This window comes from Ambystoma mexicanum, chromosome 5q (assembly GCF_040938575.1).
Source record: "Ambystoma mexicanum isolate Mex_15411 chromosome 5q, UKY_AmexF1_1, whole genome shotgun sequence".
Taxonomy (NCBI): Eukaryota; Metazoa; Chordata; class Amphibia; order Caudata; family Ambystomatidae; genus Ambystoma; species Ambystoma mexicanum.
In genome coordinates, this window is record NC_090933.1 from 1,076,430,123 (window position 1) to 1,076,455,350 (window position 25,228).

The 25,228-nt window shown below is 45.9% G+C and overlaps 1 long non-coding RNA gene across 1 annotated transcript in view; it reads left to right on the forward strand.

The window, feature by feature from the left end:
- The first annotated feature begins 590 nt into the window (after positions 1 to 590).
- The window catches only part of LOC138497878 (uncharacterized), a 176,987-nt gene continuing 152,349 nt past the window's right edge, over positions 591 to 25,228 (forward strand). Inside the window, exon 1 of the long non-coding RNA XR_011278658.1 lies at positions 591 to 674. This is a non-coding gene — a long non-coding RNA (uncharacterized lncRNA). The remainder of the gene's footprint in view (positions 675 to 25,228) is intronic.

Below are 25,228 nucleotides of genomic sequence, written 5' to 3' on the forward strand. Positions count from 1 at the left end.
AGTTGGAAGTCATATAGGATAGAAAAGACATTTTCATTGAACTGAATGGAACTTTGTTGAACCATAACTTTTTTAAAGGTCTTCCTGAATTGATCCAGGGAACAGGATCCAAACCCTGTGCACGAGGAGTACTTTGTGAGCATTATAATGTTGATCTTTGTAACAGTTTCATTCAACTGAAATTAGAAATATTTGTCTGGTTTACTTTTGTTGTGTATGTTAGAGAGAGGGTCAGATATATTTGGACACAAGGCCATTTTCCTTTAGTTTATTTTGCTAGTTAGGAACATTCTCGTTAGGATAGGGACAGATAGGCGTTTATCTCACCCCTTTTTACTTTGAATAAATATGGCAAACATTGAGGAAAATACAACTTTCTGTCTGTCTCTCATTTCTGACCCATCACAGGGTGCTGGCAGCAATGTGTTTATTTGAATGAACAGGTAGCATGCTCGCTGTGACCCCCAGTTTCAAACAAATACTCACACAACATGGTTGCCATGGAAATGGAAGGACAGGCTCCATGCAAAGCTCCCCTTCCATTTCCACGGCAACCATTTTTTGTGAATATCGACCTATCCAGATCAGAGGAACAAGTTAAAATTAATACATCCCTAAAGAGGGGATAAACCTGAAGCTGGCCCAGAGTGGCACGGCAATTCCGCAACCAACAGGTAAGGGGGAGCGGGCGGGGGAATTAACAGGGAGAGGTACGGAAGATGGCAGGCAGCTGAGAGCAGCAGTGAGCTACCTCACAATGCAGGCTTTGATCGCGAGATTCAGCTTGCCTTCTGAGCAACCTGAATGGTTGACGCACATTCCTCTGGTGCTAAAATTAATTACATTTGGAACTTTTCTACTCGTTCCCCACAAGAATTGCATTTCTCGTACATCAAACCTTCTTTTTCAGTTATCCTCGACAAGGTAAACCCACAGAATGAATAACTTGAATATATTGTTTAAGGTGCCTCAGTTGGTTAATGCAACTGCTACACAAATTTGTGTGTACGCTGTGGGTCAAGTTTGGATTGTGGATGTGCCACCAAACCATTTAATTCTTTTGAGTTGGCTAACGGCCAATGGCTAATTGCTACTGGACCTAAGCTCTGAAGAGCTTTCCACAGCTTCCTAGCAGGCTAAAGTGCGAGCAACAAACAGCAGCTCCCACATTCTCTGGCTGGTGGGAGAGGGGAGAAAAACTAAAGCAATGTGAGGAAGGAAGCAAGCCTCAGGAATGCCTAAACTGAGTTTCTTCTCCGCCACCCCTTTGCCAATCAAACATTGTAGCACTTCATTTATATCACTATTCTGTTACGTGTGTACCATGGCTCACACATGATGGTACCATTAGCAATGATTTTCGCAAGGGATAATTCAGAGTGTCATGTGCATTATATGAATGATAAATATTATTATTGTACATGACGCAAGCGCTGTGATCTATTAAACCATGCATGAGCGAGGCTTCTTGTGTTGTTCACACTTAATGGAATCGCTTCTAGAGGATCTCACTTCTGGCAGCCAAAGAAAATAAGATCCATTTAGGTAGAGTGATCCCCCGAATCCCCTACATTGGTCAAATATGAAAGCCTAGTTGCGAGACAGGTTTCCGGTACCAGTTTCCACATTTGTGTGCTTCACACTGCACTTTTTCTGTTGCATCCTTAGTTGGCCTAGGTAAAGGATGGATGTTTAGCATCATTCTGTAGTCTTGTACAGTATTTATAGTTTTCTTTTGCCAGTATAAAATACAGGACTATACGTACCAGAATGCAATTCACAAGCCAGGACTCGCAGAGCATCACTCATGGGCCAACTTGAGATGGCTTTAATATGCATGTGTGATAGCATCACCTGCTCTTACTTAGTAATTCACACATCAATGTATCTTATTGATATCGAGGATTTGAATACAAGTTAAACTTCTACAAAAAATGAAACATATAGTAAGTTACATCAACTGGTGAATTTTGGTTTTAGAACTTAAGCAACAACAAAAAAAGGCCTTTAGCAATTACCTTGTACCCGTGCTCCACTTGAGTGGACAGTGTGTGACAGCAAGTGGGAATGTCACGCCGCCATGTTAATGGCCCTCCATCACACTGCTGATAACTTGGTTTTGTCTGTTTTCAGCATATGCATCCAGAGCAAACAGAGGGATGGCCGTCCCTGGAGGGTGCTCAACCACCCCACCACTGAATGTTCCTTAGGGTGAGCCGGGGTGTGCAAAACATTCACCCACACCCCCTCCATTGCAAGTGCCACTGATTCCAAGGGAGGATAAGAAGCAGAATTGATCGTTTTTCTACGGCATCTGGACACTGAATGGTTGACTTTTTAAACTTATTTTCTGATAGATTTGCATATTTTAGGAAATGTTTTTGAAAAATAGTATTGGGCAACTTTTGATAGATTTAACTTCAAATATCGGGGCATTTTATATAATTTTAGTGAAGCGTAGTATTGGTTTTACTCTGTAGGCTTTGAAGCTACATTTAGGCATATTTGACTTAGCTGCAGTCTCTATCACGTTTGCTTGCTAAACTACAGGTCCCAGCTGTTCTGTAGTTATTTATGTCTGTGCCAGGCAGGTGGCATTTGCATGGAGTCTTCTTACCGACTCTACCTGCTTTTTGCAGGCGCAAGAAGCCTGCGTATTCCATAGGAATCCCAAACATCCCTGGCCACATAAAACACAGATGGCAGTGCAGATACTGTTGGGATTGAGGGGCGGAAGGACGGGTGTGGTAAATTACAATGAAGCCTGTGATCCAGGACTGTGTCATTTTCACAAAGGGGACAGGCTGCGTTTGCACTGTACGCAACTTTTGTCATGGTCACTGCTAAAAGGGAGGTGTAAAAAGCAGGCGAAATCGCCAGTACGCCTCCTTTCTTTGCACTGCAAGCTGAATAAACGCTGCCTGCTCCATGGCATGCAGCATTTACAATGTATTTCTTCGAAATCCGCCTCCTTTTTGCTGATATGTAAAGCAGGCCGAATCAATAGTAATCCACTGCCTGTATACCACAGTAGCGGAGGCAGCTTTTGATGCTGGGGAGTGGCGTGGGGGGGGATACTAGGCCACAAGTGGGAGGCCGGGGGGCACACTGGGCACGCACCAGGCACCAGGGAGTTTAGAAGGGGGCACCCCGCTGCCCCCACCCAGGCTCTGCCATTGGTATGCCAGCATGATCATTTCACGGTGATATTTCTATGGTTGTGAAAGGTGGAAACGGATATTCCCTTCCTTCCCCCTACTCTCCCAATCTAAGAAATGAAAATTATGTGTGGCCTAAAATACCTGCGTAAAGTTTTTTATGCATGTATTTAAAAAAAATGTATTATTTGATTCAATTGTTATAACAAGGAAACAATTTTTACAAGATTCCTTTTTGAAGTTGAGTCTCTCAGTCAAGAGTTTTCAGAATGAGTCTTAATCGCACCAGCCCCTGCCGACTGAAGGAAGAGTTTGTTCCCCTCCGGCTGTGTTGTTTTTTTTTTTGGTTCAAGGTGTTCCATCAAGCCTAGGCTTTCAAAGAAACCCACCACGACTATAGTCCATCTAGTGTTTTCTCCACTGATCAGGTTGTTCCATCTTTTCTCTTCGTCGAAGCAGTGAGCATTGCTGAATAGACGTCCCAGGTGGTGGTTACGTTCCTTATCCGTCCCTCTGCATCTTAGTAGCAAGTGCTTAGGTTTTTCGGTCGTGTCCGGTTGAGTGCAGAATCGACAGAGGCTGGTGTTAGCTTGTTTTCGTCTGGCCAATATTTCATTTGTGTATACGATGTTCAGTCAAACCCGCATTAAATTTTCGCAGAGCTTCCTGGATGGGCATTTTAATAAGTAGGACCTGGTTCCATTAACTTTTGCCAGATTAACAGGTTCCTCCTTTATGAGTTTTGCAGTTTGTGCTTCGTCCAAAGTTTGGATCCAATCTCTCTCCATCAGCCGCCTCTTTACTTTTCCTGGATTGGAGATAAGATCCTCTTGGGAGCAGCCTGCCCAGACTAGATGTTGTTTGTTTTTCTCCGCCCAGTGTAGGAGCATCTTGCACATTCCTGCCCTGGTTTCTTGCTCTAGTACCTTCAGTATAAATGGTGGGTGTAATAGAAGCATCTTCCTGCAGAGCAGAGGCTCGTTCCGGATTACGATGGAGCTTAGTGTCTGGAGTGTTAGTTCTCTCCTAATCAACGTCACTGGTGTAGACTGTGGTTGATTTAATACTTTATGCCAGTAAAGGCCTTCTACTTTTTGCCAGAAGGTTGCCGGGATGTTGGGCATTGCTTCTGCTCCACACGTTATTGTAGGGACAACTTTCATCCTCTAGAATTTCAGAACAGGAACCAGGGAGAAGCGTCCGTACTTGTTAGATAGAATTCTGGTCTGTGTTATCAGGAGATGTACTTTTTTCAAAAGAGATTCGCACATTGAGGTTTCTTTGACATTTTTGGTTAATGTTACTCCGAGGTATCGGAATTCGTTCACGATCTCCAGAGTCTCGTCTCTTACCTTCCAGACAAAATTCTCTCTTTTTCCCCAGCCTTTTTCCAATATCATAATTTAGGTTTTTTCTTGGTTCATCCGAAGGTGGTTGGCTTGGAGGTAGAAGTCGAGGTTCGTGAGTTGTCTTTCAAGACCTATTGGCGTTTGGTCCATCAAGATAATATCGTCTGCGTATAGCAGTCTTGATATTTTCTCTTCACCCAGCCGTGGTGGAAACGCTGGAACATTGAACTCCTGGTCTTTGTAATCTGCTATGTACGCATTGTAAAGTGCCAGAGCGAGGGGGCATCCTTGCTTCACTCCTCGCTCAGTTGCTATCCAAAATGACAGTAGGCCTTGCTGGTTCAGTCGTACACACATCGATATACTGCTGTACAATTCTTTGATGGGGTTCAGAATTACTGGTGGACAGTGATAAGTATCCAGTTTTTTTTCCATAGAAGTGATCTGTCCACACAGTCAAAGGCCTGAGACAGGTCGATGAATGCCATGTAGATTTTGGGATAGTCCTCTATTACTTTGGCCTTCAGGACACTTACTGCCAGAATATTAGCTGTCATCCCTAGGTTTTTGGCAAGGCCTGCTTGGAGTGGGTCGGTCATTTTAGCGGTGGCTACCCAGCCTTGGAAACTTTCCAGGATGAATGATGCGAAAAGTTTCCCGATTGAATCTAACAGGTCTATGGGTCGGTAGTGGCTTGGGTTGTCTCTTGCGCCTTTCTTGAAAATCGGTACGACTGTGGCCTTCTTGCAGGACGATGGAATTGCTGCCGATGTGTTACAATTTTTAAATACTTCCTCAATGAACTTTGCCCAGCTTTCGGCCCTTTGTTTTAGGTCAAAGTTGGTGATGCCATCGGGCCACGCCGCCCGCGAGCCATTGGGTTTTTTGATTTTGGTAATGATGATTTCTCGGTCCGTAGGAAGGTGCCATTCGGGTTTTATTCCTGGTTGTGCGGGTGTGGAAGGTTTCTTAGGGGCTCAGTACAGATCCTCAAAGTGTTTAATCCACCTCGGTTCTCCTGCCACGTTAGTTAATAGCTGGTTGTCGTCTTTTGCTTTGGCGTTGACTAAAGACCAGAAGTCCCTAGTTTTCTTGCTGCAGATTGTACGCAGCATCGTTTCTGCATCATCTTCATTTCTCTGGTGTTTAGTTACTCTCAGCCAAGAGTGGTATTGTTTGACTGCTTTCATTGCTTCCTCTCCTTTTGTTTTGGAGCCTGATTTGTTTGCTGCTCTTTTTCATTTTCTGATGTTCTTCCTTTTCTCCACCAGTTGTCTATTAAAGACATGAGCTGTCGGAGTTTGGCAGTTGGAGGCTTTCTTTGCAGTACTTTTAAAGACTTTTTATTTTACAGACGCATAGTATGCTATGGGTTCAACATGAACGCCAATCCGTGTCGAAACTCCACCTCACAAATCTGTGAAATTCGGATGGTGCTTAAAAACCTGCGCAAATCGTTTTACGAATGGGTTTAACCACTATTAATTCCCTAGACCACTGTAAAATGAACGATAAAGTGTATAACTTGAAATGTTCAGCCGGTGGTACTGCTATGGCCGCTTGTCGCCCCTGTGGTCCAGTGGCAGGGTGAACGCTTTGGTCGTTTGTAATTAAAGTTGAGCACCTTTAATTCCCATCACGCTATAGTGTAGAAATGTATCCATTTGGTTGAGTTTATATGTCCCTTAGAGCACATTTTGACCTACCTAAACAATGTGGTGCCACAACACAGAACACATCTCCTCCCTCTTTACAAATAGATGTGTAGACTGATGCATGCAGGTCAATAATGTCTAGATAATAACTAAGCAAGCCTGTGGAGTATCGGTAGGAAGTATGGGGTGCTAATGTGGAGGAAAGTCCTGGAACCCTAAAAGTTTTAACCTTCCAGCATCCATTACACAGATCCAAGATGGACTAAGCCGTCCTACCATGTTATTAATCATGATTTGTGCTCTTATAAAGTGTCTAATGCCGGATTCCTCCCACTTCTAAGCACTATAATAACAGACGTTATTTTTAACTAGTTTAATGGTACTCATTTTTATCAACCTCGGAAAAGGTAGAGTTGGCCCCAGCGTGGGATTAAACTTTCCAAAATGCAGGCTGACTCCATGTAAGACACTTGCAACTTGTGAGCATGCTGTTGTATTGTGGGATCATGGTAATGATGTGTTATTTACAGAGCGCTTTCGACAAAGCGCTTTATACACAATATCGCCCAAAGGATGAAAGGCTGAGTTGGCCTGGCTGGGATTCGAACCTGCGATCTGCAGATCATACACAGATCACAGCAGCCAACACTCAACCCGCTGAGTTATCTTTCCAGCATAATGGGCTAACGCCACGCCAGGGCTCTTATGGATTCTTATAGAAATGTTGGCTTTCTCACTCCATGCAGAAGGCCAGTGTCTTCCCTTTGCTAGGCCTTTTACAGCACTGCGCAAAGCGCTCATCCGAAACCTGGCAGTGGGTGCATTATATCAACCACTCTCCCTGGCCAACCTTTCCATGTATTCCTGTTTCACAGAAGAAATTCAATACGCACCCGAAAAGCCTCCATAACCCATTGGCAATTCCTAGTGACCAACCGCAAAGGGTTTCTAGTAGATGTATTTGTTACGTGTTCTCTTTGGTCGCTGGACCACAGGGGGCCAAAAAACATACACCTTTTGACTGTATTGCTTGCTTGCGATTCACACGTCTGGTCTGAGGTTGAGCTGAAATGAATCACCTTCATGCAGCAACAATGTGATAGTGGGCCAGCAAATGTGATCATTCCAAACACTGCCTGGGAATTCTAGGCCTGTCAAGGGCGTGTGTTAATGGGGAAGACATCCACAACAAGGCAATATGCACTCACACAAGTTCCCGGTTGGCAGCAGGTGGAGAGAGGAGACGAGAAAGGAATGGGGCACGAGCCTGCAAAGGCAATGAATCACAACAAAAGGTGCGGATCCCCCAGGAGCCGCCCCTTTTGTTGCGAATCATTGCATCTGCAACAACTGGCGTCACGCCGGCGCCGGATCAGCTCAGGGCCCATGGCACTGCCAGGCCAGCCAGCAGGCCTATGGCTACATGATACATTCATCAAAGAAAGGTAACCTTTCTTTGATGAATGCATCCGCTGTGGCGGGAGATGGCTGCTGAGCGGGTTGCAGCCAGCCCGCAGGCAAGCCAGCCAGTGCCCTGAGCCAAGGTAACCTGGCACACCGGCCCACATTAGAAGACCAGCCCCCAGGGCCTTGGATCGTATCGGCCACGGGCCGATCGGCCGACGGGGCCAGTCCAACCCTCTCACTCCAGAAACATTCTGCAAACTTGTCTGTTCAGAACGACTGCAACACACTGTATGTAAAAGTATTGATGGACCCTTTTGATCTACCAACCGCCCATCCCCATCCCAGACTTTCCTGCATATTTGTATGAAATCTTGGCACCCAGTGTTAAGCGACATCCAAGATTGTTCTTCTGGGAGATCTGAATTTGGGACTTTGGGATAAATCAGACTCCTCGGCTTCTGTTACCGAATTAGTCTGTGTCAATCTAGGTGTTCAGCAAAACGTAATAACTGCTACCCACGATAAAGGCAGGTCGCTTGATTGGGTGCCTAGTCTGTCAATATTGACAAGGTAGATATTAGCCTATGCCCCTGATCATACCATATGTTGATACACTTTAACCTTGCCTATTCACCCCAGCCAAGGAAAGCAAAACAGGAAAAAGCGGCATTCACTTTTCGAAATACACCACGCCTTACAGCTGCAGCATTAGCCCCTTTCAATTAAACTATGCTGGAAGATCTACTGAATCTTGACTCTGCTGAAAAGATAACCAATACATACACAGATATATTGGAAAATACAATAGATATACTTACGCCGGAAAAAACACAGCATGTATTAAAGAAGGAGACAAAATGCTGGTATACAGATGACATTGATGACACTAAACTGAATGGTTTTTTATTTATTTTATTTATTTCTAACGCACTGTCAGTCCACAGGCATCGAGGCGCACATACACACGACAATATAAAGCAAGACAAAACAAGATCATGATTCAAAGGATTCAGTAAGACAGGGGAAGACTGATTACCTGAATAGTAGTAACCTTTTTAGTTTCTTACGAAAGGAAACCAAGTTCTCTACCAATCTTAAATTCGGGGGAAGAGAGTTCCATAACTGATGGGAAAGGACCTTCCCAGACCTCTTGATTTTTTGAAAGAGGGGCACACAATCTGTGCAAGGTTGGAAGAGTGCAACTGTCTTGTTACGCAAGAGATATTTGACCCAAGCAACAGGGAGTTACAATAATCCAGTCATGACAGGATAGTGGCTCAGGCAATGGTGGTGCAATTTTCCTCTGTTAGAAAAGGCTGAATGTTCCTTAAAAGGCAGAGGTATTGATTACAATTTCAGTTAATCTGGTTGGTATGTTCTTCGGCGTTGAGAGAGGATTCCAAGATAACACCTAGCGTTTTCACTTTGCACTGGACTGAGATGATTTAGTCATTTATGAGGAAATTTCCATATTCTATATCCAGGTTGGACATAGCGTGGGACGAACCGAAGATCAAAGTTCGGTCTTTCCTCCATTAAGGCTCATCCAATTTTGGAACATACAGGACTCAATCAGGTTATATGCAAAAAGAAGCTTTGATGAGTCCTGGGAAAAACCACCACTTAATTCTAAAGCCAGCTGAATGTCGTCTGCATAGTTAGTAAAAAAATAGGCCTGAGTCCTCAAGAAGAGTGCACAAGGGCCTAACGTAGATGCTAAACAACACTGGTGATAACAGACTCCTTGCGGCACACACCACATAGGATGGAAGAAGGTGGAGAAAAAGCATCAACCCAGTGTACTCCTGACACTCAGTGTGTAAGGAAGGATTCAAACCATTCAATTGCTTCTTTGGAGCAGTTTCCTATGGAGTCAAGTGTGCTAAAGAGACGTTGATGATCTAACAAATCAAAAGCTGCGGAAAGGTCAAGAAGGCTCAAGAGGCCCGTCTTGCCTTTTTCCATGATCCCAAACATGTGAAATTGCAAATCCACCAGAGCAGTCTCAGTACTGTGGGCAGGTCTAAAGCCAGATTGCCTACAGTGAAGTATGTTGTTAACCTCTACAAAAGACTGAAATGGTAGATTTGCGACTTCATCTAAGATTTTCAAAAGGAAGTTGATATTGGTCTGAGATTCGTTGGGTCTATGGGGTCACCTCCTGGTTTTTTGGGAGGTTTAATGGAGGAGGGAATATGCTTGTCACGAACTGAGCTGTTGGCTATGCGACTAAGAATCGGTGCAAAAGTGGTTCCATGTTTTTTTTTCATATAACTTCTTATTACACATTTTCACAATTATCCATACCATTGTAGCCCCCCTGTACACCCCTCAACCCTGAGAGTCCAACCGTGGAAGGCCAGGAGTTCTTGTAGGATCCTTTAAGTCCTAGCCTCCTGAAGACCAGTGACCTGGTTTACTCCACCAGGCCTAACAGTCGCATTCTTCTCAGGCACCAATGCCGCCTTTCTCCTTTTTGTAGAAACCCCATGATATGGGACCAGTCTGCCAGGAATCCTTGATGATCCCCTTGAAGAGAGTAAGTGGCCCATTCCAATTCTGCAAAGGTGCAGACTTTTCCCACCCACTCATGTTCAGCTGGGGGGATCCTTTGCTTACCATTTTTGCGTCACACCTAATGCCCCTGCCATCATCATAATCACAAATAGTTTACGATCCACTCTGGAGGTCAACTCTTCCAGTTGTCCAACTAACACCAATATGGACAAGCCCCTATTACCCCTTCCTTTCATATCCAGTGGCTCCCCTAGTGCATCCCATATTACCCTCCAATGATGCTGAATATGAGGGCAATCTCACCAGCTATGGTTCCAGGTCCCCACCATTCCACATTGTCTCTAGCACAAGTTAGACACTGAGGGATAGAATCTATGTAATTTATCTGGAGTTAGATGCCATTGAAACATACATTTCAACCATATTTCCTGAATTTGTAGGGATCTTGTTAACCTAGGTATATTAATCTACAAATTCTTCCAGTCTATTTCCATGATCTCTAGGCCAGTTACCCCCTCCCAGGACGCCATGAATTTCTTTTGCCCTGGTACCTCCCCTTGTTTGGCCAATGAGTAAATTGCCCCCACTAGATGTTCATTCCCCGAGTCGGACACCAGATATTTCTCAAAAGGGGTTAAGCTACGGGTTGCTGCCCGCTTAATAAACAGCTGCTTAACCCAATGCCTTATTTGAGAATACATATACCTCACCGACTCTTTTACTCCAAAGTCCTCCTTACATTGGGGAAATGTCTTAATGTCTGAGCCCATAAACATGTCCTGGATCATTTGACAACCTCCTTCCCGCCACGCCTCATAGCCCTTTTCTCCATACCCTGGGGGTGAACATCGGATTGCCAATGATTGGCGTAAATGGAGACAGGAATGTAGTGATTTGGGCCTGCCTTGTTAGATCATCCCATGTTTCCCCTCCCGCCATCGGTATCCTACTATGATACATCCTTTTTGGTCTGTCCACCTTCAGTTTCCATAGCACCTCCTCAAGGTTTTACCCTATTACTGTCTTGTCCATTGCCCTCCATATCTTTCCCGGTCATCTTTCAGCCAATCCCTTATTACCCTTATTTGTGCCACCATTAAAATATATTTTGAGGTCTGGTTCCCCCATACCGCCCCTGTTTCTAGGCATCATCATAACCCTTCTAGCTAGCCTTGGTCTCTTATTATTCCACATGAATCTCCCAGTGTGTTATTGGACAGCCTGGAAAAAGGACCCAGGGACTTGGACAGGGAGGGTCATAAAGTAGTACAGCAGCTGCAGGAGACAACCATCTTTAGAACATTGATTCTGCCCATCCAGGTTATCATTAGGGGTCCCCATCCATCAATTTGTTCTTTAATGCTTCTAACAGGGGCATATCATTAACTCAAAAACGCTCTTCCACTGTTTTTGTTAATTTTATTCCTCTCAACCCATCTATATGGAAGTAGGCCCTTGAGCCTCTCCTCTGATTCTCTTGAGATTGAAAGGCTCAGGATTTCTGTTTTATGCGGATGTATTTTTAGCCCTGCTACTGTCCCACATCTTAGTAACTCTCTCTCCATCGCCCTGAGGGAACCCTCCGGGTCCGCCGAGGTAAATAGCATGTCATCTGCGAAGTCAGCAATCTTGTGGGCCTTTCCCCCAAATGGTATCCCCTCAACCTCCCCATTTGATCTTATTGCCTGCAAGAGTGGCTCCAAATAAATAGTATAGAGCAAGGGAGAAAGGGGACAACCCTGCTTCGTACCCCTCTGGACCCGAATAGGCTCGGACAGCTGACCATTTATGGCTAACCTTAGAGATGGATTCTGGTAGTTGGCCTTGATCATTGTTAAAAATCTCTCTCCAAAACCCGTCTGCTTCATTACCAAAAACAGGAACCACCACTGCACCCTGTCAAAGGGCTTTTCCACTTCTAACGCTACTAAAATAGCTGGGATTCTCTTTCTATTTACGTTTCCTATGAGGTGGGCTATTCTCCTCATATTGTCACTCATCTGTCTGCCTCTAATGAAGCCTGATTAGTCTGGGCTAATTAGGTTTGGAAGTATTTGATCTATGTGGTTCACCAGGACCTTTATATACATTTTCGCATCCACATTTATTAAAGCTATCAGCCTGTAGGAGCCGCATAGAGTTGGTTCCTTACCTTGTTTTGGGCGGACTAATTTAGCCTCTTCCATGTTTGCTGTAATTTCCCCCTTACTCCCCATTTCATTGAAAAGCGGGACCAGGTATGGGATCAGTGTTCCTTAAAGGATCTATAAAATTCTGTGTTAAAGCCATCTGGACCGGGGGACTTGTTACAGGGCAAGGACATGGTGACCCGCTGCACCTCCTCCGATGAAATATCTAGTTCTAGGTCTTCTCTTTCCTGGTCTATTTTTTATTTTATTATTTCTGTCTTTTTATTAACTTTTGTTGTTGCAACATACAAAAGAAGTATATCATGAACAATTCAACAGCCCAACTTCCCTTCCCACCCCTCCCTCTCACTCCCCCACCCCTGGCCAGCAGTGAGCTTATTTCAGATCTAATTAAGTTCACATTAAGTCCAAGATTCTGATTTTGTGTGGGCATCCTTGTGCCATATAGTCACTTTGTAGGTAGGTTATTACTGTACCCCAATCCTGTTTGAATGCGTCCTGATCCCCATGGATTGTGAATTTCACCCATTCTAATGCTACGAAATTCTGGACATTTTGCAGCCCGTCTTGGATCGGTGGTGCTGATCATTGTTTCCACTTTTGCGCTATTACCAGCCATGCTGCTATCACCAGGATTATCAGTCCTCTTTTCTGTTTTTGTAGGTGTTTTCGGACCTGGATCCCACATCCCACACAACCAAATTGTGTCCCACAGTTGGTTTGTTCCCGGCTATATTCCTTGCATTTGGTCCTTTACTTTCCCCCAGAACGGTTGCATCACTGGGCATTGTCCCCAAATGTGTAGTCAGTCTCCCACCGCCTTGCATCCCCTCCAACGCTGATCTGAGGTTTGGGGAAACATTGCGTGGATCTTTTGTGGTGTATAGTGCCATTGTAGATTAACTTTGATCTTCATTTCCCTTATCTGACTGCAGCGTGTTAGTTTTAGGATTGCTCCGCATAGGTATTCCCACTGTCTTTTTGAGATGTCTTCCCCCAATGTTTTCTCCCATTTCCTCATGTAAATCCATTGAACTTGATCGTTCAAGAATCTATAGAGCATCGAGACCAGGCTTTTTGAGCACGTATGGGTGGTAATGTATTGCTCGAAGGGTGTTGGTTGTCTTGTGGATGCCTCCTTGATGGCTGGGGTGTTTAACCAGTGTTTGAGTTGGTTGTATTTAAATCACTCTCCATCAGGCCGATGTCCTGGACACATTACTCAAATGATTTAATAGTTTGACAATGGTACATGTCCCATATCTTTTGGCATCCCACCTTTTCAAATTTTCTGAATGCGACTTTTTCCATCCCTGCTTGGAAATCCGAATTCCCAAACATCTGGTAGAACGCAGATGGCTTCATCATGAATGACCCCTGCTCTATTGCCCTGTCCCACACTTCGATCCTCGCCCCTAGTATCTTACTGATCGTAACATTTGGGTGTCTATTCCGTTTATTTAGCCACATCAATCCAGCGAGAGAGGTTCCTGCTAACGCCCTATCTTGTCGTGCCCATATATTGTGTTGATCTCCGGTCAGCCATTCCCTCAAAACCCGCAAGTGGGCTGCCTCATAGTATCTTTAGAAGTGAGGGAAAGCAAGGCCTCCCTTATTTTTTGGGGATGTCAGTGTGGACATCACTACCCTGTGGGGTATTGTTTCCAGATGTATGATGCTACAGCTTTGTTAAGGGATATGAAGAATGTTTTTGGGATCCTGATGGGTAGTGCCTGAAAGTAATATGAAAGTCTCGGCTGTATCACTATTTTTACTGTCGTCATTCTTCCCCACCATGTGATTGCAAGAGGGTTCCATTTCATGAGATCCGCTCTTATGTTGTCTAGAAACTGAGGGTAGTTTTCTCTGTACATTTGTTCTATTTTCTTTGTGAGGGTTATGCCTAGATACGTTATACCCCTTTCAGCCTGTTTTAGTTGAATTTCCTTTTCCAGCTTGTTTATCACTTCGGGGACCACCGTTAAGTTTAAGATTTCCGATTTCTGCCTATTGATCCTTAGCCCCGAAATCGCCCTAAATGTCTCAAATTCTTTCATTGATATCATTAAGGATCTTTCCGGGTCCGATAGCACTACTAACATATCAACGGCAAATGCAATTGCTTTATGCAGCTCCCCTGCCATTTCTATTCCTGTCAGTTGTTCCATTTCACAAATTCTAATCAGTAGAGGTTCTAGATATATTGCATACAGTAGCGGGGATAGTGAGCAGCCTTGTTTCGTGCCCCGCCCTAAGGTTACCTTTTCTGAGACTACTCCATTGAGGTTATACGTATTGTTGGGGAGTTATAGTTTGCCTGCACCATCCATAGGAATTTCATGCCGATTCCTATATGTTTTAATGTATGGAATAGCTGAGACCATTCAACTCCATCAAATGTTTTTTCTGCATCCAAAGATACTAATATTGCAGGGTCTTGTGTTATCCCCATTGTTTCTATTAGGTGGCATATTCTGCAGGTATTGTAAAATGTTTGCCTATTTTGGTATATCATTTTGCGTTTAGATTTATCAACGCTATTGGACGGTATGATCCTGGCAGTGTTGGGTCCTTTCCCTGTTTGTGGAACACTATTAGTTTTGCTTCATTCATTGAAGGCGTGATTACTCCCTTTATTTTAAATGTGTTGAATACATTCTTAAGCATCGGGATCAATATGTCCCTAAACTTTTTATAGAAGGTTGCTGGGTACCCATCTGGTCCCAGAGCCCTATTATTTGGTAAATTCGCTATGGCCTTGTGTACTTTTTGTTCTGTTATTTTCGATATCCAGACATATCCTTTCTTCTTCTGATATCTGCGGGAGAGGGTGCCTCTCTAGGTATTCCTGTTGTTTAATTTCCGATGGGTTATCTGTCTTATATAATGTCTGATAATATTCTCTAAATATTTCCCCCCATGTCCTAATTTGTCGTCCTGTCCTGGCCTTGGCTATTTCGGAGTTTAAGGATTGTTCAGGTCCCCTTTTTTTCTTTCAATTGTCTGGCAAGGTGTCTGTCTGCTTTGTTGACTTTCACATAACGCCATTGTTTCAGGTAGAGTAGTGCTGTTTCAGCCCTTCTCGTTCTAAGTGTCTCCAATTGTCCCTGAACGTGTCTTAATGCCCTTTTTAGCTTATTGTACGGGTTCTTTAGTGTTTCCCCCTGTATGTCTCTTAGCTTCCCCTCCAATTCTGTTTCCCACTGCCGTCTCTGTCTATCCCTCTTTGCCTTTAGTGCTATAAGATGTCCCTGCATTACTGCTTTAAAAGCGTCCCATATAATTTCTTGTGATATGTCCTCAGTTTCATGGTCTCTAAAATAAAATCTTTTCCCTGATTGTTTCTACCTGTACCAGGTCATGTAGTATGTCTGTGGGGAACTTCCAGTTCCATAACCCTCCCTTCCTGTTTCCCACCTTAATGTTCATCCATATTGGAGGGTGATCTGATAGGGTGATGGATCCTACCTCTATATTTCTTACTTTCCCCAAGAGCCCTGTGGATGTCCAGATATAGTCTATCCGCGACATTGTGATGTGTACGTGCGAGTACTGGGTACAGCTCTGCTCTTCCTCTCTTAGTGGCCTCCAGAAATCTCTGAGGGCCAATATGGCCATTTTCTGCCGTAATGTTTTGGATAGGGCTTGTGCTCCTTGTACTGTCTTCCCGCTCTTATACAGTCTGGGAAACCACGGCATGTTGAAATAGGCTGCTAGGACGATTTCCCCTTTTGGGAAGCTCTCTAGTTTCGGCAGAGTATCCCTCAGGAAGCAGTCCTATCCCACATTTGGGGCGTATTCAGCGCCAATGTGACCATTCAGCCTCTGATGCATGCATTTAGATATATGTACCTTCCTTCCTTATCCGATTCACTTGTGCTCCCACCTTATCATGTAGTGCAATCAGTACCCCAGCTTTCCTTTCTCCCGCATTTGCTTAATATATTTGTGCGTATCTTTTAATTTTAAGTTTCCACTTGTCTGTTTTGCGTATGTGTGTTTCTTGATACATGAGAATGTCTACTTATTCTCCCCGCAGAAATTGATCTACTTTTTTCCTTTTTATTGGGGTGTTGAGTCCCCTAACATTGAACGTTAATACCTTAAAATCCTTCATCTTGGTGTCTGTCTTTCCTTTTCTCCTTGACTCTCTGGTCCTTGACCCCTTAACTCCCCACCTCTGCCTCTCCCCTTCAACACCCCTTTCCGTACTGCTCTCCCCAACTATTAACATAAACTCCCAACTTGAACACCCCTCCCTCCCTTCCACTGAGTAGGGTCCAGGTTCCTATATGATCACTCGTATGATGTGTCCGCCACACCTGGCCCTCATACCATCCATGGGGTATCATTATGGGGATTACTAAGCCCCAATAAAGACTCCAAATTGTGCTCCCCCTTCCCAGTCCCATGGGACACAAACTTATGTTAGGCGATATTGTCTTACCCCTTTCTCCGGTGTATGTCTTATGTTCATTTCTCCTTCTGTTCTAGGCCACCTCCCATCCGAAGTTCTCGATCTCAGCCTCTTTTTCTCTCTTTCTTCTTTCAGGTCTTACTTCCACCTTTTCCCTTTTTCGGCATTGTTTACCATTCCCATGGTTTCCTGCATCTTTCATCCTACCGCCTTTGTTCTCCATTGCTCTCTCCTTGTAGGTTCAATATCTGTACTCCCTCCTCACAGGTCGTGATCCTATGTTGTCGTCCATCCCATGTGAAGAGTAGACCAAAGGGGAACGTCCACTTGTACCTTATTTGTTTCATCATCAGGAACTTGACCACAGGGCCCATCAGCCTCCTTTTTTGCAGCGTGGATTGTGCAAGATCTTGGTATAGTTGCACCTCTTCTCCGTTTATTCGCACTTGCCCTGCTTGTATCGCTTTTCATAACATCTGCTTCTTCTGGGCGTATGATGTCACTGCCACTAAAACATCCCTTGGACGCGTGCCCAGTTCTCCTGCTCTACGTGGGCCCACACAATGTATTCTGTCCACCTGAATGTCTACTGCCAGAATTTCTGCAAACAGTAGTTGGGCTGTATCTTTCAGAGCCTTGTCCTCCGCCTTTTGAGAGGTTTTTTATCTGGATATTCGATCAGCGAGAGCGCTTTTCAAGGTCTTCACATTGGTTCTTTAGGTTATGTGATAAATGTGCTAATTGTTCTAATGTTTCATCACTTTTTTGCAAGTCCTCTTCCTTGCTTTGCACTGATTTCTCGAGTGTGTCTCTTTCTTCTAGTTTTGCTATGTTGACTCTCAATTCTTGTATTGAATGCTTCATTTCGTCTTTCAGCGTTTCAAATTGTGACTGGAAGGAGGCCGTGAACCAGCTTTGCATATCTTCTTTGCAAGCCATGGCTCCCTCTTCTCTGCCCGTCGGTGTGAGCGGACCCCGACTGCTTTCACCTTTACTGTGGTGCATTGTGACCCGAAACTCCATAGTTGCTTAATGCTTGTTTCGTGCTTTCCCTGCGGTGGCTTTTGGGTTGGTGGCGCTGTTTTCCCCGTTGTCTTGGACATGTAGGCGTTAATGTGGTTCCTTTTAATGTTTCACCACTCCCTAGTTTCGTTCCCTGCTTCAATGGTATTGCTGTTGGGTTCACTACGTGCCTGCTGGCCTCTGCTGTAGTTCCTTTTTCTATTGTTGTCCTTTACTGTTCAGCTTTCAACCTCTCTGGGATTGTTTTGCTTCTTTTTTTTGTTTTTGTTTATTTAAATTTTATTTTATTGGGGAGGGCGTCTCCTTCGCCTTGTATCGAGTGTTCTGTGTCTTCAGTATACTTACTTCGCAGAGTTATTGTGGTCAGTCCTCCCTGTAGGCACCTTTTGCATTCCAGTGAGATTTGCACTATTTTCCCCCTTTCTCCTGTTGTTGTTGTGTCCCGGGCCTTCTCTGTATGGGTCCACTTGCTTGCCTCTCTCCCCTCTCCCTCAATATACATGCTGTTGGGGCTTCCTTCTCCTCCTCCTCCCCTGGTTCACCCGCTCTGTTGCAGGTATCACTATGGCTTTCCTTCCGGGCATCCCACCTCATTCGTGCTGACGTTTTTGACAAACTACTGACCTCAAAGAAGCACACAATCGCCTCCTCCTGTTCTTTCCTCATTGTCTTGTCTCTGAACAAGTTCACAGGATACCTCCATTTCCAAAGCCCTGGGGGGCCTGGCCTTCGGCCTATACTCAATGTCAAGGGTGCGTGATCTGACAATACTATTCCTCCCACCTCTATGGCCCTCACTCGTCCCAGAAGTCTCCTGGAAGCCCACACATAGTCTATTCGTGACGATGACTGGTGAACATGAGAAAAAAATGTAAACCCCTCCTTGTCCCTCTCTTTCTCCTTCCATATGTCCACTAGGGCTAACCTCTCTATTTTTTCTCTTAATTCATTCGAGGGTTTCCCTTGGACTCCTTTGGATTTTCGTAGATCTGTCCTTTTCTGGGTCCCATGCCATATTAAAATCCCCTGTCAGGATTATGGGACCCTTTGCAAATTGCTCTAGTTTGACCAGGGCGCATTGAATGAAAGCAGCTTGACCCGCATTTGGAGCTTATATGGTAGCTATAGTATAACCCTCCCCCCTCCCCGTAAGGTTCAGAGCTAGGTATCTCCCCTGGGCATCCCTATCCATGTATGTTACTGTGTGATCTAGGGTATTCCGGATGGCTATCAATACTCCCGCCTTCTTATTCTTTTCTGTGGACTAATCAATCTGGGGGTATCCTTGCAAACTCAGGCGTTCCCTGTCCCGAGTCTGGACATGGGTTTCTTGTCGTGTTAATATGTTGCGTCCCTCCTTCTGCATGTATCTCTCCAATTATTTCCTCTTCAATGCGGAATTGAATCCCTTTATGTTCAGGGATATAATGCCTAATCTTGTATGACTATTCATTTCAGTAGGAGAATCTAGGTTCTCTAATCCCCTCCCCCTACACGGTTGGCCTTCCTCCCCTCCCCCCCTCCCACTTCAGATACCCCCTCCCTTCTTCCTGCCCATTCACCCTCCCCCCTTTCCCTCCCCCCCCTTCATTCCCTTTTCCTGGCAAAGCTCAACCAGCCTCTAGCCCCCCGGAATCTCCCCTTCGGGAATTGAGCCCCCTTTTCCTTCCAGCGTGCGCCCCAGCAGGTTTCTCTCGAACCCATTCCGGATTCCATTCCCACCAACACCCTTACCCTCAGGACCTCCCCATTCAATCCTTTTGTTCACCCTCCCCAGGCATGAATACTTTTTTAGCCCTTTGCTCCTCAATGAACTTTTCACACAAAAACCTGATCTTCACTGAAGGTTGCCTCTTCCCTCCTTCCCCTTAAGTAATCGGTAAGACCGAGACGAAAGGGCGAGGCGCATCTGTTTGGCTGTTTGGCACCATACACAAACAGCTAGAGAAGACCATTTACTTCAGTGGAGCATACCAGAGCTATGTGAGGTGCTGAGCTTGTGAGACAGACGTGTTGCAGGGCGTAGATCCCCTGTCTCAAGTCCCACCTCTCCCTACGCGCCGGGCGTGAGCTATGCCTGGTGTTCAACATGAAGCCCGGGAGACAGTGGCTACTCCATTAAGGATGAGAGTGCAACAAAAGTGAGACTTGCCTGCGGAAAAGCCGGACGCTGTGCATCGGTCGCGGCAGTCGATACTTCTCTTGTACATCTGAGTCTTTGGAATTAGACCCTGTGGTGCCGTGCAATATTATTGATTCTAAAGATGCCAAGGACGCTAAAGATGCCAAGGATGCTAAAGCACGAAGTGATCTTATGATGCCCACAACATTAACTACACCTGATGACTCGCACCCCCCCCATGGGGATGATTGGTGAGTCCTCAGTCACTGTTATCTTTGGATCCAAGTCTTTGCAAAGACTTCATGATCCAACGGCTAAGAGTGGAACCCTTGTTCCGCAAATTGACTTGAGTGAAAGGGTGTTGGAGCACAGTAGTGCCCGGACAGTGCCTGGTATGCCTCTGAGTGGGTCGCTCTCTGCAGCCGCCGACGTGGGCCCCTTGGTTTTGTTTTCCACCCTGCGCGCCCTTGCATGGCGCACCCACAACGCATTTGTCAACTATAACAAAGGGGGGACGAGCAGTTGTGGGTGTGGGCCCCCTAGTGGTTGTGCTTCAGGCCCCAGGGAAGTCGCAAGATTGCTCAGAAACTGCGGTGCAGACGTGCGGTTTGGGCAACCCTTTCTTTCCTTTGAATGATCTGGTCGGACACAACCCATCGGTAAGAAGTCAGGAATTGCCCTGGAAAGCTGATCCTGTCTGTCAGACACCAACAGCTCATATAGACAAGTTCAATCTTGACACAATAAACAAAATTATCGACGCTGATGATGAGGTATTCTGTGTGTCTGAAGCATATATTGACAATACTGGCACCACTATAGGTATCATCTGGCCCTCTGGTGTTGTGCCGGATGGTAACGGCTCACTCGAACAGTTAGTAACGGACCCCTTGAGGGCTGATAGGCGAAATTCCTTAGAGGTGCTGAACAAAGTATTACAAGACCTGTCTCAGATCAAAAAGTCACGGACCTTAAAACACCAGCTAAGCACCCCTCTTGAAGCAGGTTCTGAGGAAAGATGTAACCTGAAGAGGAATAACCAACAACTTCAAAATACTACTCCAGACATTTGGACGAGTGTGAAATATAAACGGAGGCGGATGGAATGTAGTCCTTCGCAGGACATCACTTGCTCTCAGCTTAACTCTCGAAGAAATCCTTGTGTCAGGACGAGCGTGCAGAGTGGGGCCGCACAGTCTTTAAAGAAGAAGATACAGCTGGTCGACAGTGGTGACTCAGACTCTTCAGAAAGCACAACCTCTGACTCATCCTTTATGGAACATCCGTTCCCCAAGATCAGGAGGGCTAAGGAGCGTAACTTGAAGAGTGCTCCAACAACAAGTAAGGAAAACTGCCCTACAAACCCACACGTAGTTGAGGGTGTTCGCGCTTCACTAAATGAGTTACAATCTTTATTGATTTCCTCGACGTCAATCTCACTTGTGCCATTCACCAAACTGTAAGAAACTATCAATGATAATGCCAAGGATCTGACGACGTTGGTGGCACTAATGAACTCAAAGCTTTTACAACTTGAGGACTTATTCAGCCGGAGCAAAAGTGATCCAAATGAGTGTATTAAAAGGTTAGATGTATCTCTGAAATCGTTAACTGAGCAAAAACGAAACGACACTATGGATAAGAAGCTGCTGGCTCAAGTGGCCAAAGAGGCCTTGTCTCTATTTAAAAATGAGAACTCAGACCCAAGAAAGAGAACCAGTTTGGAACCGGCGTTGTGTAGTTGCAAGCAAAACAAGGGCGTAGCAATTTTGCACGATTCGCAGGCACAGACTTCATTTAACGAGCCCCGACCTGAGGTGCTTAGTGTAAAGGTCCCACGTCAAAATAAGGCTGGGAATGACGACGATTTGGGAACAATTCAACATGAAGATCAGATTGGGGTATCAGAAACCAGTCCCACAATCAGTTTGGAACCAGAAAAAGGAAGCACAAAAGTTCTTGTGAGCAACACAACTGACTTGGGTTTGTCCTGTAATTCGCCAATGAATAATATTGCTGGAATTTCATTCAACACGGCCTTTGAACAGGCAAGAAGCATAGACAATTTGGCCCAACCTAATGCTCAAGTTCCTATGTCCTCAGGTGGTCAAAACTTAGTTTTTGGAGATAACACGTCTGATGTAATCATCCTCGAAGATCCAACGTGTAACGCTCCTGGGGGCTTTCCGATCTTCAACAGAGGCGTACACGCCCCTACAAAGGGCTCGAACGCCAAACCACCGCTCCGGCTCCCATCGAAGAAACCCAAAAATCAAACTGGGAAGAAGAGCACACGTGCGACTGGCGCGAGAACATTTCTGCGCAATATAAAAGTTGTGCATGTAATGGCAAACAACAATAACAAACATACCCAGTCAAGACCAATGAACGTCTTGAAAATTCAAAAGTCTGCCTTAGAATTAAAAAAGGATCAGGAGAGCGAGCTGGTGTGCACTGATGACATTTCAGCTGATTTATTAAACATGTCAACTTATGAAGACGGGGTGACTGACGAGTCACAGGCTATTGTCAAACCAACTTGTGAAAGTGAGGCAGAAGCCGACCAAATCACATTGGAGGCGCGTGAGGCCTTAAACAAAAGCCTTGGAGAAACACTGAGTGTTTCAGTTCCTCCTAACGTTGGAAGACTGTGCACCATTGTACCAGCAGCAGGTGTCCTGTCTTCAAAAGAAATGGCCCCTTCGAGTCCCTTGTTTCTTACGTTAAACAACAAAAGAGAGATGCTAAATTGCAGACTGCAAACACAACAAGATAAAGATACTGGCTCAAATTGCAGGACGATGGGTCTTAGCCCTCCCTTCGAAGACGGCAAACGCAACAGATAGGTTTGGAGGAGTATTGGTTGATGATCGCAAACTGCCCGGCCAGAAAAAAAAGTTGAAGAACGGCACAAACAGCCGACATAATGTAAACACTGAGAATTACCTCAGAAAAAGCAACAACAGTTACCCCACTCACAAGATCATGATAGAACGTGTGGACTCTAAAGATAACCTGATCCTAAATTGAAGCAATGTGATACAATTACTTCACTATGTTCCAAGTTTACGAGCTATTGGATCGACAATGTAAAAATAGTTGAGTTTCCGGATGAAGAACGAAACAACGATGTTTGGCTACATTTGCAGGGTAATTCATGGACATTCGCACAAAAGTGGCGCAGGTGGCTGGCGCACAGTATTCCTGTGCGATAGACTGCGCCAGCCGCGTGCGATAAAATCCATTTCAGCGCACAGCGTATTCATGGATTTTAGCCTCCAAAACCAGCCGTGGCGCAGAGTGGCGCAGCGACCCTGCAGCAGCGCCAGTTACGCCTCCAAGAACGCCCTCGCACAAGGAAAAGGCATCAAAATCCCCAATCCAGCGCAAAGGTCTGCGCCAACCCAAAACCAGTTTACCGGACTGCCAAACAGCAAACGCCAAGCGGGGAACGTGTATTACGGGTTTTGCAGTAACTTCCACACGCAAAAAGGCCTGTGCGAGCGGGGTACTTGTATAACTGGGGTTCGCGGGAAGTTTCACACGCGATTGGACTGGGTATGTGGATTCCAGGGGTGCACGGGAAGTTTCACACGCGAATGGGCTGGGTACGTGTATTCCAGGGGTGCGCGGGAAGTTTCACACGCGAATGGGCTGGGTACGTGTATTTCAGGGGTGCGCGGGAAGTTCCACACGCGATAGGCCCTGTGCGAGTGGTGTACGTGTATTCCTGGGTTCGCGTGAAGTTTCACACGCGAATGGGCTGGGTACGTGTATTTCAGGGGTGTGCGGGAAGTCTCACACGCGAATGGGCTGGGTACGTGTATTTCAGGGGTGCGCAGGAAGTTTCACACACGATTGGCCTGGGTACGTGTATTTCAGGGGTGTGCAGGAAGTTTCACACACGATTGGCCTGGGTATGTGTATTTCAGGGGTGCGCGGGAAGTCTCACACGCGATTGGACTGGGTATGTGGATTCCAGGGGTGCATGGGAAGTTATGATATGATATGATATGATATGGTATTTGTAACGCGCCTATACACATGTGTTTCAAGGCGCGACGAGGCAGGGAGGGGGGGACAAGGGGAGACAGACAACGATCTTACTAGGCCAGGTGTCATTCAGATCGCGCAAGTGCAGGGGTGGGGGAGGGGGAAAAGTGCAAGGGGAAGGGGAGGGGGGGAAGTGCAGTACAAGGTAAGTGGCGTAACGTAATAAATAAATAAATAGGGCCAGCTGGTGGCAAGTGTGAGGTAAGTGCAGAACAAGTGCTGGGGGAGGGGGGGGCTGTAGGGATACAGAGACAGTTCCAGAGGGAGGCCCCTGCCGCGGAGAGAGATCTACCCCCAGCTCGTTGCTTCGAGAAGCGGCTAACCCTGAGGGAATTGGAGGCGGATGAGCGAAGGGCTCGGGAAGGAAGATATTTGGGAAGAGAGAGTTGAAGGTATTTAGGACCCAGGCCCCAGAAGGCCTTGTGGACAATGCAGAGGGTTTTGAACTTTATCCTCGCAGCCACTGGGAGCCAGTGTAGAGATTTCAGTCCTGGAGAGATACGGTCCCTGGGCTTGAGGCCAAGGACAAGTCTCGCAGTTCTGTTCTGGATGAGTTGCAGAGGGCGGAGAGTGGAGGCAGGCAGATTAAGATAGAGGCTGTTACAGTAGTCCAGCTTCGAGAGAACCAGGGCTCGGGAGACAGTGAGCTTCTGGGGGAAGGAGAGGAAGGGAAGAATACCTCTGAGGAGGTGCAGCTGGTAGTGTGACCTCTTGGCGACGTCAGAAATATGAGGAGAGAAGGAGAGTGTGGAGTCGAAGATGACCCCAAGGTTTTTTGCCTTGCAGGTAGGAGCAGGGAGGGGGCCAAGGGAGGCAGGCCAGAGAGCTACAGGGAAGGAGGGAGTGGGAGTACCGATGAGTAGGATCTCAGTCTTACTGGCATTAAGGCAGAGGTCATTGGCGGCACACCATTCTTGGATAGCAGACAGACAGTCAGAGATGAGGGAAGGAGAGGGGGAGGCTGAGGGTAGCCTGAAGATGAGTTGGGTATCGTCCGCATAGCACTGGAAATTAGGGCAGAGAGCGGCGATGCGGTGGGCAAGGAGTGCCAGATACTGGTTGAACAGCCAGGGAGAGAGATTAGATCCCTGGGGGGACACCACAGGTGGAGAAAAAGATGTCGGAGAGGAAGGACCCCAGTTGGACCTGGGAGGGTCGATTTGAAAGGAAAGAGGTCAACCACGCCAGAGCCTGACCAGTGATACCCAGGTTTTCCCGGAGACGGTTGAGCAGGATGGCATGGTTGACAGTGTCAAAGGCAGAGGAGAGATCGAGCAGAATGAGAGCACACGGAGTGTTGGAATCGAGGTTCAAGAGCAGGTCTTCACGGATGTTCAGGAGAGCAGTTTCCGTGCTTCTGGCAGCTCTGAAGCCAGA